The following is a 17,423-nucleotide window of genomic DNA, read 5'->3' as shown; positions in this document are numbered from 1 at the left end:
CCGACCTCAGCCTTTGCTCTTCCCTGCCTGCCCACCCCCGCCACCCCCACCTCCACCCCTCATATCCCAAAGCAAGCAAAGAGACAAGCTTCTTCACAATGCTCTGAAGGTTTAAATCAGAAATCTGCAATCAATGCTGGTGTGCGCATAGACATCCTATGTGTGGTGGGGGACTGCATTAACTAACACTGCTGATTCTGGAAAATGTGCAGGTAACCAGGAGGGGCAAATCCCAAATAAGCATCCCTGCTATGGCTGTTTGTCCAAAGCTTAACCAAATTATCCGAACTCGCCAATGTGCAAAGTAAGACTGGAGGGGAAAACCTTTCAGAAGCCCTAATTCTTCACACTGGAACATGGCTACCATGATATTTTCAGTAGTTACATGGAATGGGATTCTAGGAATCCAGTCTGGGAAAATGGATGTTGTTCCACCCTTTCCTCGAGACCAAATCATGTTTTTCTTATTCTGACAACAGCTAAGCACAAAAGAACTCTGCTATGGCCCCATCATGCTGCAGACTACAGACCCTACAACCAAAAGCTATTCCCTTCCCTCTGCCAGTGTTTGCATTGCTTGTTTACAGAACTGTGGCACCAGGAAAACCCTAAAATCACCTGTACCAAAGGACAGTCATACACAAAGAGCACAAATTCACTGCAAGAAATGGACTATAAGTTGCGGGGGAGGACAACTGGGGAAGGAACAAGGGGAGAATGAACTACAAGTTGTGCGGGAGGACAACACCTGGGGAAGGAACAAGAGAAAGTGTGGAGCCAAGCAAACCACTTCGGCATTCATGTTTATCACTGCCACCCTGCCCTATCCCCCTGCACATGCACATCCTCTCCAGAGCATTCAAGTCTCATCTGCACTTTGAATTCCTTTGCTGCTGAGTGCAGTAGTCAGCCATTTCATGTTATTTTAGAGCAGACTGTAAAGACTATGGTCCTATCAACTTCTCCTGTGACATTACTGACCTTGTTGTTCTTTACACTACTCCAGTTTCCGCAAGAAATAAAAAAGTAGTTAAAAAATTCTCAAGTGATTCAAACAAGTACTGTGTTCACCTTCAGAAATAACTGGCATCACTTTGAGATCAAAATATCTACCCCATTGCTATAGAAAGACTTCATAGCTTTAAGTTCTATACAGATAACACTTTAACAGTACAATAATTTTTTTCTCCATCAAAACTAATCATGAAAAGCACCATCAATATTTGCAGCAGGCAGCTAATACCAATTACTACTTTCCTTGTAAGCTATTTTCACTAAATTAGCCTTGATAGCATCACGATTTGTTTGGGTAGGAAACAATAGTAATTAACAAGCCATGGCAGTCTGGGGAGGGAAAGAGAACTAAGATGGCAGTATTTACCCCCTGAAAATAGGAGTTGTGAAGAAAAATAAGAAGCATTACACTGACTAAATAACATGTTGATTGCTGTACAACAGAACTTGTGCTCTGCATTCGCAACCTTGTGTTTTGCTTTAGTAACTGGGGCTAGACAAAACAACTGGACTATAGCTGTACAACACTCCATGCCAGACCTCACTTTGATATTACAAAGTAAAATGGTAAAAATTTTTAAGAGAAAGTTTGGAGACTATTTGAATGATACTCACAGCTTTTAAAGCTTGGAATTTGCTGGTTGGTGCATTAAGCATTACTCACTTTCTGAACAAAGTGGAAAGTTAACACAAATTGGCAGATGACTAACTGTCCAAGAAAGAGATTACTGAATGAATCACTGACTCTACTTTTAGTCTAATAATAAGACAAATGAAGAGGACCAAGAAGGGGAAAATGACAAACAAAAATATTTCCTTGCAGAGTGTTTAAATTTGCATTGCCCATGATTTTCCAGCTATGACAAACTATGCATATATTTCATAATTTACCACGAGTTTTACATTGGGGTTAGCTTACTGACATGCCTCATGATTACTTCACACCATCAGTTAATTTGGACTTCTGTAAGAACTCTGCTCCACACTTTTCCTTGGTACACATTTAATAAGTTACAGGAACAAATTAAGGGACTGGAAATGAAGTCAAATTGCTGAGTTGAGTCACAAGCATTTGGCAGGATACAGGTTCCACAACCAAAGTACCTCAGGCACAGCACATACCTGAAGCTGACCTAAAGCAGAATTTAGGTTTCCCAGCTCAAGAAAATGACCTAACCAAAAGCCTCCTGACATTTTCATTTTTGCTACTCAGGTTCTGGTGAAAAGTTTGCCTAATGCACAACCAGCATTCAGCTTTGCAGAAAATCGCTCTGGGTGCTGCTCAGGAGCAAAGGAAAGGGGAAGCAGGGCCATCCCCCTCCCAAACAAAAGCCACCCAGCACCAGCAGCCCAGTGGAGTGAAACTACGGACAGCAAATCTAAGAGGTCTGGATTTGCCCCTCTGCAACCTGCATGCCCACTGCTCCACCTGTCTTTCCCACATTAGCTCTGCTGCTCTTTGGACCTGTGGTCTTACTCATCAAAATGCCTAGAAAAATTAGCCAGGGTTAAGAAAACGATGTGTAAATTGATCTGTACTAGGTTGAAAAACTGAATCATCTCAGCAAAACACAACAAGCACGTGGCCAAGCAGGACCTCCTATTCTCACCCAGCGGCACAAGGTGCTACCAGTTCCTAATTTCACCCTCTTGTTTTGAAGGATGACCTTAGACTCCCTCCCTCCCTCACCTGAGTAAATTCAAGTCACTCAGGTCATCTGTTGAACCTGTTACTCAACATTGCTTGCCACCATCCTAGAGTGATGAAAGGCGAAAAGACCCAAGGGTTTAGGATTGCAGCCACATGGTTCAAAAAATTCTCCATAGTCACGAGGTCTACTCATCTCCTCACATATAACAGATTTAAAATTCTCAAGAGCTCATCACAGCTGGGAGATCAGTGACATGACCAGGTTGCGTAAGGCCAGAAGTCGGAATCAGGTAGGAAATAGAACAGTTATAGAGTCACAGAATAGTTTTGGTTGGAAGGACCTTCAGGATCATCTAGTTCCAAACACCCGGTCATGGGCAGGGATGCCTTCCAGTAGACTAGGTTTCCCTAAGTTCCATCTAGCTTGGCCTTGAACACTTTCAGGGATGGGGCATCCACAGTGTCTCTGCACAACCTGTTCCAGTGCCTCACCATCCTCACAGAAAATAATTTCTTTCCAATATCTATGTTAAACCTACCCTCTTTCAGTTATTTGAATATTTGCAGGAGATACTGCATTTTGTTAACATCGAAGGCCCATTTGATTGAGTTCTGCTGTCCTCTAACATTTTTTTCACCTGCCTCTTGCAGACACAAGTCAGAAATAAATATCCCAAACCTCTCATGCGCCAGGAAGCAAGCTCCTACTGCCAAACTACATGTTAGGCTAGGCACAGGCTGCTACTGGTTTTCTTCAAAGCCACCACATTGCCAGAGCAAGATGAGAACAACCCTCAGGAGATGGGGCATGATGCTGTGACAATCATTGCACTTCGGGGACCAGATGTCCCATGGCCAGCTCTAAGCCTTTTAACAAGCTTTGGTTTAATTTGACGAATTATCTAGGTTCTTGACAGACTCCACAGCAAACTTAACACGCACAAAACTAACGTTACGCATAGAGTGAGTAATTTCCTGCCAATTTAGTTCTCACGGCTGGCCCACTGTTGGATGAGACAGGTGCCAGGGCAAGCAAAGGCAAGGAGAGGAGATGCTGAGCAGAATCACAGTCCCAAATTCAGCAGCAACACTGTCAGCTGCCCTTCACAGGTCCAGCCCTCAGTGATTTTGGACACAAACTCCATTTCAGAGTCAGCAGAGCTCAAAACATCAGTGAGATTTAGACACATTCATTTGCCATGATCCAACCTTCATGACAGTTCTGATGGCATGATTTTCTAAAGGCAAGCGGAAATCAGAGAGCTGAACCTATGTCTTCTTGAAGTCTGAATGATCACTGACACCTTATTTTGCAGTCTTTATCAATAATTCTTCTGTGAACTTCAGTAAGAAATACCCACAAATAAATCCTTTAAGTTGGAATTTGGTCTTTTCTGCTATATCCATCTGAAAATAATAAAACCTGTCTTATCGTTGCCATGTAACAAACAACTGGATTTTCACATTGCAAAGTTTTATTTCCACAGGCTTCTGTGCCTCTATTTTTAGTGCACCTCTCCCAGTAAGAGGCTACAAGACAAAGATTCTCCATCACAGTCTGGTTGCAAAAGAAACTGACAAAGAGATCCAACGTATTTCAGCACAACACAAACCAACTACATTAATATATTTAAATATTTATTGGTAAAAGATGCCCGCTGACAGTGATGGAGCTGGGATAAGTCTAGATTTTCTGGGGATCTGCCCCTGAATGGATTTTGTAAAAAGCACACACTGCCTTTAAAATAGAATAGGAAGAAACAAAGAACCATCACACCCTTATAAAGAATAACTTACTAGTATAAATATTGCAACAACAGAGAAAGTAAATATGGAGGCTTCATAAGTGTTGGAATTTTCACTCTAACAGGGAAGAAAATACTGGCTCTGCCTCATGTATATTCTTTAAACCTTATAACAACATAGGCAACTTGAAAACAGATAGCAACACTAAATATTAATGCAGCAAATCAGGAGACACTGATTGGACTATCATTAAAAGTACAATACCTTGAATAAAAGAATTAAAATTTGATATACTGTAACACCACGAGGGGCATGCTCTGCTTATGTGAAAACAAAGTAACCACGCACTCTACAAGGCACTTTCAAAGAAAAAGCAGGATGCGCTAGGGGTTGCTTCACTGCATTGAACACAGTGCAGAATATTTACAAAAAGGTAAACAGCTGAAAGGATTTGAAAACTATTACTTTTTAAGAGAGGGATAGAGAAATAAAATAATTTAATAGATCACTTTGTGATTTGCCCTTTTTTCAGTATCACTTTCAGTACTGGAAGATGTGCACTTCCTTCCAGGTAGTGACAGACACATCCTACAGTTGTCATTTATGTTTCAGCTCCTATTTTCTGTTTACTTTCCTCTCCAGATCGTCTGACCCCAGCTGAAACAGCAATACAGGTCACTCAGCAGTCTTACTGTTCCTGTCTTTACCAGACTGGAAAAGAGGTGGAGAACAGCAGCTCAACAAGAAGAGGTAGTGTGCCAAGTCTTCCCCCATTCGACACAAATACATTATATTTTCCAGATGCGCATCTCTGACACTGAGGCTAAGGATCGGCAGTACTCTGAAGTGAAATACAAAACACTGAAAGGAGAGAGGAAAGGGGAAGATTTTCACACTGCACGCAGTGGTGCCAGTAGATTTCCTTTGGAGGGTACAAGATGTTTCACTGTTGCACAGCAAATCACTAAATCTTCCCTAAGTTTAAAAAAAAATCTCAAAGTAATATTTTCCAACCTTTCACTAAGAGTAGGGGCCAAAACCACACGTTTTAAAGGTCTTCCACAGTTTTATTATTAGAAGTAAAAACCCTACTGATACTGATGAGTCATTTGTATTGGCGGAAACCAAGAACACCCATTTTCTTCATGTGTTATAAAGCTCTCAGTGTGGTTTTCTATTCATTACTGGTCAAAGTAGTTGACTAAAAACAAAACAAGTGACAAGAACTCACCTTGTTATTAAACCCTGCTCTATAGCAGCCGATTTTATTTATCACACTTTCAAAGACCGCTAATTTTTCACCCCATTCCACAAGAAGAAGAAAAATACACAAAAGACAACTACGAATCTAAACTCCCTGACAGTAAATCCAGAACTGCAGATGGCTAATTCACTCCACTTCTGCAAAGGCTTTTGTGATCAGCTAAGAAAGAAACAAGAAAGAAGGGAAGAAAAAAAAAAACCCACCACAACAAGAAGATCAGTTAAAAATCATCAGTCAGCAGCAGCTATCATTTTAGGATCCTTATGAGTAATCAGAATAGAGTCTGTAAATAAAGAAGCAGTTGTACCAGAGTGTGAGCAGATGAAGGAATTCTTTTATGCTAGCAGCCAGGGATATTGCCATACAGGAGGTAAAACCCAAACTAAGAAACGGCAAAATTTTGAAAATTAAAGATAGCTAAATCCAGGTTTTTCAAAGTTTAATCAGAATTCCTTGCTGGCTTTAAAGAAGACTTCTGCCATGAAAAGGGGTGGAGGGTAGGAGACTCCCCAGCACAGCTTGCATTTGGAAAAGGAAAACAGAATTCATATGCTGGAGTTGTCACACCCAAATTTGGAACTATGCTCAGGGGGATTTTTTGGTAACACACCAGTCACAAAAAAACCCAAACAAACCCAAACCCAACATAAACCAAAGCCAAACCAACAAAAGAAAAAAAAAATCAAACAAAACTCCCCCCAAAAAAACCAACCCCAACAAAAAAATTAAACCCCAGAGGTTTAGCCTGCTGAACATCCATCCATAGTATCAGAACACACTTGGAGAGCAACCTCTGCAGTGGCACAGTGAACTTCCACTTTACCCTCCGCACCTAGAGGAATGGCAGCCTGGCAAAATGACAGTGTGTTTTGATGTTACTGGGGAAGAAAACCACAGCAAAGCAGCGACCGGAGAACCGAAAATAACCTTTGAACAGCGGCTCGGCACTGCCGGTGTCTCTGCCCGCGCCTCCCATTGTGGATAGTTTATAGCCAGGGTAGCTCCAAGCTGCACCAGACACGTGAGTCAGCAAGAGCGGCTCTAGGAAACTGCTGACATCTTCAATTGCTCTCACACACACACCGAACACACCTACCCGCTAAATAAAAAACAGCCTGCATGCAAATGGGGGTGAAGGAACACCTCCACACCTACAGTTCCTGTTTTCCTAGCTCAGGTTTAAATATTAAAGCGATCACTAAAGAAAGAAGAAGAAAAAAAAAAGGGAAAAAAAAAAGCCTTCAGTGAATGTCAGCTATAATAAGTAGCTGTGATTAAGTCTCAAGGGTCATTTTGTTTATTTAAGCTGCTTTTCCTCTTTTCAAAAAACAAAATCGCTGCCCCACAGCCCAGAAGCCCTGTGTGGTGACAGGCAGCAAACAGTTCCTGTTTTTCTTAGTGGGGAGACTCCTTTTGAACCTGTGCACCAAACCCCACCTACCCATCACAGCCCGACTGATTGTTTTCAAAGCTCAGGGAAAAAAAAAAAAAAAAGAAAGGAAAAAAAAAAAAAAAGCTTCAGCCTTTTATTTCAACTCCTACCAGGGATAAACTGGAAATTCCCATGCCTTTTGTTCCTAATAGCTTTTCAAACATCTTGCTCAGTTGAAATAGCAGAGACAGTTGTATGCAAATTATAGGTTTTAGGAATAAATCTGGGAGGATCTGACCATTTTAGGTCACCTTTCAAACTAAAAAGAAGAAAAAGGCATAGCTCAGACCCCAATGTCTCTTGCCCCTGCAACCACCACCTGCACCATCCTCCTTCTCCGTTTCCTTTAAGGTATGGAATCCGAAATGTCCCAGCTGGCTCTGAGGGCAGGTTTGCACCAGCAGGCGTAAATAGCAAAGAGGCAGCACACAGAGAAGTCAGGGAGAGCTGAGGGGTTACACACAGAGGGGCTGCATGCCTGGCAGCCCCTTCCCTCACACAGAAGCTGCAGTTCAGCCCCCACTGTATCAGGAGCTTTTACAGATAGTCTTTTTCAAGCTCAACAGGGACACATCTATTGATCTGCTAAGATGCCAGTGCAGCACAGGTGGTGTTCTTCAGATTGTTGCTGTTGCTCCTTCTGCATGAATATCAATACAATTGAGCAGAGGAGTCTTCTGAGCCCAGTTTTTGACAGATCAAAGTTCTGCTGCACATGTAAACTTTTAGCATAAGGGCTTTCCTGAACTTATTCCCTTGTTCCTTTTTATTTGCCTGTTCTGAACATGTGGTTGCTCTCTGATTGTTAGTTCTAGTAACTCAGAAGCTGCAAGTCCATCACTGGTCATAGAGGCATTTGTATACACTCCTCTGCTTGCCTGCTTTAAAATTGTAATTCATAGTCTAAGAGTGGCGTAGTATGCAGTGCTCTTTTCAATCCACTACAAAGATGTTTCTGCCTATCTAAAAAGCAAGATGAGCACATTGCAACTCAGCTGGCTATATTCATACATTTTACATTTTCTTGATGCAAGCTTCAAATAAATGTGTAATATTCAGACAGCTGCCAAGGTTAGTATCTTTTGGCTGAATTTAAAGGAATGATGACCGTTTTTTGTAACAACCTGAATGAATACTTTGAGCACTATTCCGGAAATCCTGCGGGAGTTACTGGGAGTAGAACTCTACTGCCCATTCATCTACTACAACAAAATCATTTGAGCACCTACTCAAATATCAGTAAAGAACTGCAGTTTCAGAACAACACTCTTTACACATTCTCTTAAAGCATGTATAGTCCACAGGAATACTGAAAGCAGCAGGAGTAACTCAGAGAAAGTGTGAAGTTTAAATGTGAATTTTCTTCAACACGTCAATGGAATGATTAGTGTATCTCCTCTAACAGTTCAACTCAGAAAACACTTATGTACAACCATCACACCCAATATGAGCTGAGCTGGAAATTCAGACCCAGAGGTGAAAGACACAAGCATGTATGCCTTCAAATCTAAGTCAGACCTGCTTAACGCTACAAGTATGTTCAGTGTAAACTAAGAAGCCATTCAGAAAGTATTCCTTTGAGTAAAAAGGCATATATGTTTTGATTTGAATGTATTAAACCATCTTCATACAACCCAAATTAAACCCACAAGAGACTCTGTTCACATCACACAATAAATGCTATTCGATTTTACCAACTGTTTATTACATAAAAATGTCATTACTACTGAAATTATTTCTTCACATATATTAATATTACACATCTCATTTTTCAGCTTAGCTATGCTCTGAGAAGTCTCCTCTTTATCTATGCATATGTGAAGCCCTACCAAAAAAGAATGCCGCATGTACACAATGACAAAACATCTATTTCCATTATTAACAAAGAAACCAAACTCACTGATTTTTTTATGACACCTTTTATTAGAGAAAACTTGAAAGAAAATAACTAATTGGTAATCATACTGCAGCCTCATTAAGAAAAACAGCTATGGCACTTCAGAACTGAAAAATCAAGCAATGAAAGTTTTACAATAAGTGAAGGCAAGCAACTTCTGTTACATATTCCACACTACACTTCATCTGTATAAGGTTTTATTTTCAGCTCTCTTTGTCTTTTATTATGCACTTGCAGAAAGGGATATGTAAGAATGCTATATAGCATGGAGATTTTATTATTTCCGTGAGTATCTGAAGACTTTTACAATGTCAAAGATTTACCAAAATCTCCTCATAAACTCAGGTTTTATGCCTAACTTTCCTTCCTGCCCAGCACAGAAGAGCAAACAGCCAATATTGTCTTGCTGCAGAATGAATGATTGAAAGCCAAGAGGAAAAGAGAGGAAGACGTCCCACCTACATCATCACAGCAATCTGCCAGCATGCACATTACCACCAACAGATGTTCCAGATGTGCCTCTGGGTCAGAAAAAGACTAAGAGTACCAGTCCTAGCACTGTTTCCCAGTGTGAGATACCTGAGCACAAACAATTGCTGTTGATTAACAACTCAGGATCTGTCAGCATGTGCATTAGTCATGTATTTGCTGCATGCATCTTCCCCATCTACTCTCCACAAAGGTGAAAGTTTTAAAAAATTTTAACTGTTTAACCTCAAGTCTCACAGCAGAGTTGTCCAACATTGCCCAGAAATGCACACTCTGCTTCTGTGGAGCATTTCTGCAAAAGACCCCTAAATATCTTGACAACCACCCTATCTCCAAAGTCACTAGGGACCTTTCTTGCCCACTTGACAGCTGCGTACTGGCGTACATATGTTTGAATGGTTCACCCAGCGTTCCAGAGGACACTAACAAGAAAACTAGACCTGTGATCCTGGTTTTTCATTTCTGTACTTTTCCAATTAGTCACGGCTTCCTTCCATTCCTTGCAGAGCACCTTCAGAACAGCCTTTGAAGCTGGAGGGTCAAATGTGAAAAGCGATGCTGAAAGCACAGGTTCAGTACACCGCAGGGAAGTACAACGCCAATCCATTCGGCTGCACAGCTGCCCAGATCCCAGTGACAGGGGGCAGGCAGGTGGACACAAAAGGCAACAAGGCTTTTAAAAGAGCAAGCCCACATGTGAGGTGGAATTTTATTTCTATTTGTCAGATGTAAAGCTCCTAGAACAGTGGTTTAAAGCTGTTGTCTATGGGGCTGTTGCAGCAAAAGCCTAACGCATCACCTTATCGTTTTATTCTATCCATCTCATCTCAGCAATTGTCTCAAATTTCAGTATTTACATACCTGAAAAAGTCAATTTACCCAAGCATCACCGCCCTCCCCAAACTGCAGAGCATTCCACCAGCTACAGCAGAATCTCAGATAATTTCCAGCTCAAAGAAAACCCCAACTTGTTTTCAGCTCAAGCCTCAGAACAAAAAATTAAAATATGCACAACTTTAGCGACAGTTCCAAAGTGTCTAAAAACGGGCTTTCATCACAAAAACACTGACACAGCTTCAACTAGAGCAAACAGCAACGCTGTAATTTCCCAATCTTTCCAACATCTTATGGAGTATTTCTAATCAGATGTCGTCTCTGCCTCACGTTTATTATTAAAGACTGAAGCCCGGGGTTTACTCCGGAGCCTCCGGGGCTTCAATAACAAGGGCACAATGATCTCACGGCAACTGAAGCGATTTAAGCAAGACACCCGCTGCATGACCAAAATAGCCCGCTCCACAAAAGGAGAGGCACGGTTTCACACTTAGCCTCTTTCATGACAGCCAGCGTCTCCGCGGCGCGCTGCCTTGCCCGCACGCTGCGCCCTAACGATCCCAGAAACTGTTACCGGAGTTCGCATCCCTCCCCGAACCCGCGGCACCGGGGGGCACGGCGGGACGCGCTGCCCGCCTGCCCCGGGAGGCTGCAGGTGGCCGCGGCGGGGCCGGGCAAGGCGCCGGGCTGGCGCTCGGCGGAGGGGCTGCCCGGGGCTCCCGGGCTTGCGGGGCGGCGCGGAGGGGAGCGGAGGGGAGCGGGAGAGCGCGCACGGACGCGCACGGACACACGCGCACTTGGGCTCCCGCCGCGCACTCCCCGTTACGCAACGCGCGTATTTCCCACTTTAAGGAATAAGCACTAAGCGCGCCTGCACAGCCCGCGGAGCTCCGGGGACGGGGGTGCAGCCCCCCGCCTGACCCCGCGCAACAGCTGCCGTTCCTGGGAGGAGGAAGAGGAGGAGGAGGGGAGAAACCACGCTGACCCCCCGCCCGGCCAGCCTCCCCCCAAACTTCGCCCCCCCGCCCGTTCCCCTTCCCCAGCGGGGCTGCCGAGCCGCTGAACAGGCGCACTCACCTCGCCTCCGCGCAACTTTCGGGGGTCGCCCCTGTCGCTGCAGCCTGGGCGGGAGGTGGGGGGAGGCAGTGGGGCGGGGTGGAGTGGGCCCGGGGGTGGGGGGGCTGTTACGGCTGAGGAGGTTTGGGGAAGGGGGAGGTTGCTCTTGTTGTTGCTGCTGCTGTTGTTTCGGAAATTCTTATTAGTATTTCTCTGCGGTCAGAAACCTGCACCCTCCCCCCCAAATGAAAAAAAAAAACCCCGACCCAGACGATCATCACATGGCGATTGCTTTGAACCAGCTGTTTCCAGAGCCAAAGTCTTGCGGAGAAAAATAAAGGGGGAAGGGAGGGAAGGAGGGGAGGGCTGGCAGGGGGGCCGGAGGAGGAGAGAAAGCCGCAGCGGAGGGAGGGCGGGTGGAGGGAGGGCGGGCGGCGGGGGGGAGGGGGAGCAGCACCGCGGCGGCTGTGTCGCTGCCGGAGCGGCACCCGGGGCCGGCGGCGGTGGCAGCCCGGCCGGTGGAGGCGGAGGAGAGAAGGCGGCGCTGCTGTGCTGCTGCTGCCGCGGCCGCTGCTGCTGCCCGGCTCTGCCACCCGCCCGCCGCCGCCTCCCGCGCCCCGGCCCAGCGCCGCCCCCGCCCCTCAATCGCTACATTGTTGACATTCGCAGGCTGACGTCACCCTCCCCGCCCCGCCGCGCGCTCCATTCACAACAACGCTACGCCAACGGCGCAGCGCCCGCCGCCGCGCCTACGCCCGCCGCGGTCCCTACGCACGGGGAGCGGCGTACGGCGGCTCCGCGAATAGCGGCGGCGCTCCGCCCGCCCCGTCCCTCCGCCAGCGCCCCGCGCATGCGCTGAGCAGGCTCGCTCGCTCCCTCCCGCGGCAGTGTGTGCGCGCGTGTGCGCGTGTGTGTGTGTGTGCGCGCGTGTGTGTGTGCGCGCGTGTGTGTGTGTGCGCGCGTGTGTGTGTGTGCGCGCGTGTGTGTGTGTGTGCGCGCGTGTGTGTGTGTGCGTGTGTGTGTGCGCGCGTGTGTGTGCGCGTGTGTGTGCGCGTGTGTGTGCGCGTGTGTGTGTGTGTGCGCGCGTGTGTGTGCGCGCGTGTGTGTGCGCGCGTGTGTGTGTGCGCGCGTGTTTTTGTGCGTGCGTGTGTGCGCGTGTGTGTGTGTGCGCGCGTGTTTTTGTGCGTGCGTGTGTGCGCGTGTGTGTGTGTGCGCGTGTGTGTGTGTGTGCGCGCGCGTGTGTGTGTGTGCGCGCGTGTGTGTGTGTGCGCGCGTGTGTGTGCGCGCGTGTGTGTGCGCGCGTGTGTGTGTGTGCGCGCGTGTTTTTGTGCGTGCGTGTGTGCGCGTGTGTGTGTGTGTGTGTGCACGCGCGAGGGGGCGTGGGGGCGTGCGTGCGTGCGCGCGTGCAGCCGGACCCCGCGCCGGGGCTCGCGCCGGCGGCCGCGGGGGGCTCTGGGAGCCGTAGTCCGCCGCGAGGGGCCGCCATGGCGGCGGGGGCGGCCCCAGGGGGCTCGGCCGCGACGGCTGTGGCGCTGGGGGGGCACTGGGCAGGGTGCGATGGGCAGGGTGTGACGGGCAGGGCAAAAAAACCCACCCCGGTCACCCCTGGCTGCCGACGGGGCCACTCGGTGTTGATGCCTGCGTTATTCTGCGCGCTCCGCCCCCCGGAGAAACCTCATCGTACTTGCAGTGCCGACCGCAAGCGCCCGACAGGCGTGAGTCAGCCGTGCCGAGCAAAGCGCGGGGCGATGAGCGCTCCCGCGGCTGAAAACAAAAAGAAAATTCCGACAAGTGTTCCCAGCGCGGGAGCGCCGATTGTTCTTCGCCTCCTCTCGATTAAAGGCCCCATTCCGAGCCCTTTTCCCACCCCGAGGCTTGGCGCCGTGGCTCCTTTTGCCAAGTGGAAAGCTCTGATTCCTGCAAATTATCCTGGTGCCGGCAGCCAGTGCTTCTGAGCGAGACCCCAAATGTCAGTGAACACCAAATGCAGCTGGGAGAACCGGTAAATGAATAAGCCGCATTCTTGCAAGCCCGAGTTACTCAGCCGGGCTCGGACAGAAAAACATAAAGATGAAAGACAGCTGATAAAAAGGAAAGTTGGAGAATAAATGATTCACAATAGGGGCCGTGAGTGAGATTATCTCTGGAGACATCTCTAATTAAAGGGCGTTGGATAACTAGAGGGTTACATTTTCCTGGGTCAGTGGTCTTGAAAAAGAAATTGCAGTTGCAGTAAATGTCAATAAAGAATGATGGTGACCTACTGCTAACAAAAGCACGTTCAGTAATTAACATGTGCATGTTTGTTATTTTTTCTGCGTTTGTCAATTTTCATTGTACATTTTCATCCTCTGTTTCCCCCTTTCACTGCAGCCAGATGATACACTGTGTTTTCTGTATCTTTTAGAGGAGCCATTCCCGTGAAGTTTTCTCAGCAATGTCTTCTGAAATTGCAGCAGCTTCACTGGGCTACCTGCATTTTCAAAGTCTGCTGAACTGCAGAAAACTATGTTGTCAACCTAGATTTAACTCTGTATGTCAGAGCAAATACATCATCACTTTTCAAAACGTGGTTCTCACCAGTTTGCATTTTGCACGATTGTCCACTTGTGTAAAGTGAAAAGCCTTTAGCTCCTTACAGCATTTTGCCCCTGCTTTTCCTAGCTACGTGTGGCTGCAGAATAGCACCTCACTGGAGATTTTGACTCATAAACTTCACTTTCCTTTCCAAGTAATGTTCATACAAAGCCTTGCTCACCAGTGCCATTTAGGTTCTGATTTTGCAGACATATATGGTGTTAAGCACTCAAAAAGTCCCACAGGGTGTAAGGAGACTCATCATGTTTATACACTAGTAGGGCTGAACCTTCGTGTTGTCTTGTTTTTGCCTGAGACACAAAAATAATTTTGTATTGACATGAGAGACAAAAATACTATAATGAGAAGGACAGAGAGATAAAAATAAGCCATGCAGTACTTGTAATGCTTTAGTTAGCATGCTAAGTGCCCGTTATACCACTGCATTCAAAGTGCACATATTCGGTTATTTACAGCACACTACGGGAGATATGGCTCCAGGTAGTCAAAGCTGTCCAAACTGAAAGCTCAACAAAGCACCCTGTGTACACTCTGCCCATAGCACAATAATTGCCATTTATCTTACTGGCTGAGGTTTTAAAATTAATGCTACTATTTGGCTAAAAGGAAGAGTTATGTGAAAATGTCCATTTTAGATTTTATTATTCAATTTGCGCAGTGATAAAATTTGCAGTGGCTTTAGTGTGAATCAGGTCATGCTTGTGCAGGACAAAGATATCAGCATAGAGTGAAAGAAGGTAGAGCTAAGCAGGGACTGTGCACAGAGGCTTTTTGAAAACTCACCAAGTACCTCTATGCAGCTTTTGGTGCCCAAATGCTATTAAGCATTTTGTGATCAACTCATAATTCAAGACAGAGTTCACATTCCTGTATGTCACTCAGATCATGATTTTGTTATGGTTGTTGTATCTCTCTATAACACTAGAAAACTGAGGAACAACTGACAGAGTTGATTTCCAAATACAGAAGGAATATTATACTAACCAAATGAAGCCTACTGTTAAAAATGCTATTTTTATATCACGTATTTTACATTTTAATGCCTTGGTTTCCCAATTTATTCCCAAACCGCTTTTATTCCAGCAACAAATCTAGTCTGATCCTGTTTCCATTGCAATCGATTATCTTCATGCCTAAATTTTTGTATATGTAGCTATTTCTGGACCATTTTTCTTCCAGTGCAGCTAAACATATATTCCAGACACATATGAGTTATTTGAAGAGACGTCATATATGGTGTCTCAAAGCAATGCCCAATTTGTCCCAGCAATGACAACAAAATAAGGTGAGAATGAGTGTGAAGAGGTACAGTGTAGAAGTTGACCCAAGAATACTTAAGGGATAACTTCCCATGAATACTGCAGCACATCCTCCAGAAAAGGCTGCATCCGCACATTCAACAACATGCATTGGCTCAGCGCTGTGGACAAATTTCCTGGTTGCTTGTTACCTTTACTAACATCTTAATTAGGTGGTTTCTTCACACTGCCATGACTTCATCCCTTTTGAGAGGACTGCCTGGTTGAGCTTATGGCACTTGACCTACTTTTCAGTGGTTTCTTTTTGGATAACACAAAATTTTCCAGAGTAGCTGAATTATGAATATATATTTCAATCATATTTCATATGTAAATTTAAAAGATTTTAAAGTGAATCCAATATTGTAAAACATGTCCCAACATCCCTTTCTGAGATCTCATTTGCATATCAATCTCATAACTTGAATAGTCTTAATAGTGCCACTTGTTGGAGAGCTCTGTGTATTGCAAGGTATTTCAGTCACGTATTTATAAAAACAAATGGCTTTTTCCTAGTGAGAGGCAATTCCTAGTTTAAAGTACTATGGGAAGACAAGTACTGCAGCCTTGGCTTCAACCACGCTGACTCAAAGACTCTATGAATGAGCAACACGTTGGTGGATCTTATGCAATTTGATATTTACAATGGTAATGAAGGAGTGAAAAGGGAAAAATAAGGACAATTTTTGCAGGTTTTAATTCAGGAAGTTGTCATTTCCTTCTGAAGTACATTTTGCCCTGCAGCATTTGGGTTGAAAACACCAGTTTTCCTGGGTAAGCCCTGGTTCTGTGCAGAGATCTAAGTCATTATTGGTAATTATGCACATATTCTCCTGGGTTGTGCAGGTAGAATTAATGATATTGCATCATTTTCTTTGCGGTGATTAAGAAATTCACAGTTGATTACTGATTATACTACAGGCACCATATGTCTTTTTGCAAGCAGATCCTAACACACCCCAGGTACATTACGTTTCCTGGAGCACTGACAGTACTAACAGCATGCCCTGAGTCAGTGGTGGTGACAGCTACGAAGGAGACATTGTCATGGTGCACGATATCAAAGATCCACAGTGTAGTGTCTCCAGAGCGTGGCTTGACATCACATCAAAAGCTCCACAAAGGAACATTTGTCATGCACAGAGCTTCAGATCCCTGGCATGGTATTTTGAGGATCTGGTGAGATATAATATTGGAAATATATTGAAGTACTAACAAGGCCTTGTTGCTGGGACTAAAATTATAGTGTCGGGAAGAAATGTAGGAAAACATGGCAGGCACTGACCTCTAAAAAATTGATGCTGATAACGTAATAAAAAGGGAATATAAGGAACTCTTTATATGTCAAGGAACAGAGGGCCAGGAATCATTAAGATTTATGCATTATGTCTAAAAAGTGCTCTACGGTCACTAGTGGAATCTACTCTGTTTTTTTATCTTTTTCCAAAAAAAAAGAAAGAGAAGTAAACTGTTCACATCACCTGCTTGCTGGGATCACCTGACTTTGGTTTGACATATGTTAATTTGGCAAAACTAATTGCAACACATATGCTAGATAGGTTGGATGAACGAGCTAAAGATTATTCTTTGCAGTGGTTTTACAGAAGGTTAGAATTTGTCAGCCCCAAAGCAAGCAGAGTCCTAACAACCTGCTGGGGCTTTGAAGTTCAGTGCTGTGAAAAGCAGCGCAAATACAGCTCACAGCAAGTCCTGGAGATGGTTAGCCAGGTTAAGGCTTTGTCCTTCCTCATTATGTTTTAAATCAGTGCCATCTTCTGAGAATTTCCTCAGCTCTATTACTGCTTTCAGCTTTTTTTTACTTAGTGTGCTCATTATTATTTACGAATTGTGAGTTACATTTTAGAATTTGCATTTAGAATGGTATTTTAAAATATAATATAAAACTTTTTTTTTTAAGAGTTCTAAAGGTCAACTCTGTCAAATTCCATGATCTTGCAGGTCAGGATGATCCCAGAGTCTGCTTCTAAAAGCAAGGACATCTGTAATGATATATTTAAATCTTGGTTCACACATTCTTCTATCACTAAGAATCAGCACAGTCAATTTGTTTGAAGGCAATTGTGGACAAAACCTTGTTTTAGCTCAGCTTGCACAAAAGACTTGTAATCCGTCTTTTCAACAAC

General features: G+C 44.8%; 1 protein-coding gene across 1 annotated transcript in view; it reads right to left on the bottom strand.

Annotated features, from left to right (window-relative positions):
* Positions 1–12,001, bottom strand: part of BACH2 (BACH transcriptional regulator 2) — a 183,507-nt gene extending 171,506 nt beyond the window's left edge. The window contains exon 1 of the mRNA XM_085056343.1: positions 11,405–12,001. The gene's annotated coding sequence lies outside the window, so the exon portion shown is untranslated. The remainder of the gene's footprint in view (positions 1–11,404) is intronic.
* Between the last annotated feature and the right edge of the window lie 5,422 nt (positions 12,002–17,423).

Source organism: Lichenostomus cassidix, chromosome 3 (assembly GCF_008360975.1).
Source record: "Lichenostomus cassidix isolate B80296 chromosome 3, HeHo_3.0, whole genome shotgun sequence".
Lineage (NCBI taxonomy): Eukaryota > Metazoa > Chordata > Aves > Passeriformes > Meliphagidae > Lichenostomus > Lichenostomus cassidix.
Note: the sequence above shows the minus strand (reverse complement) of the source record. Positions and strands in the feature narration are given on the sequence as shown.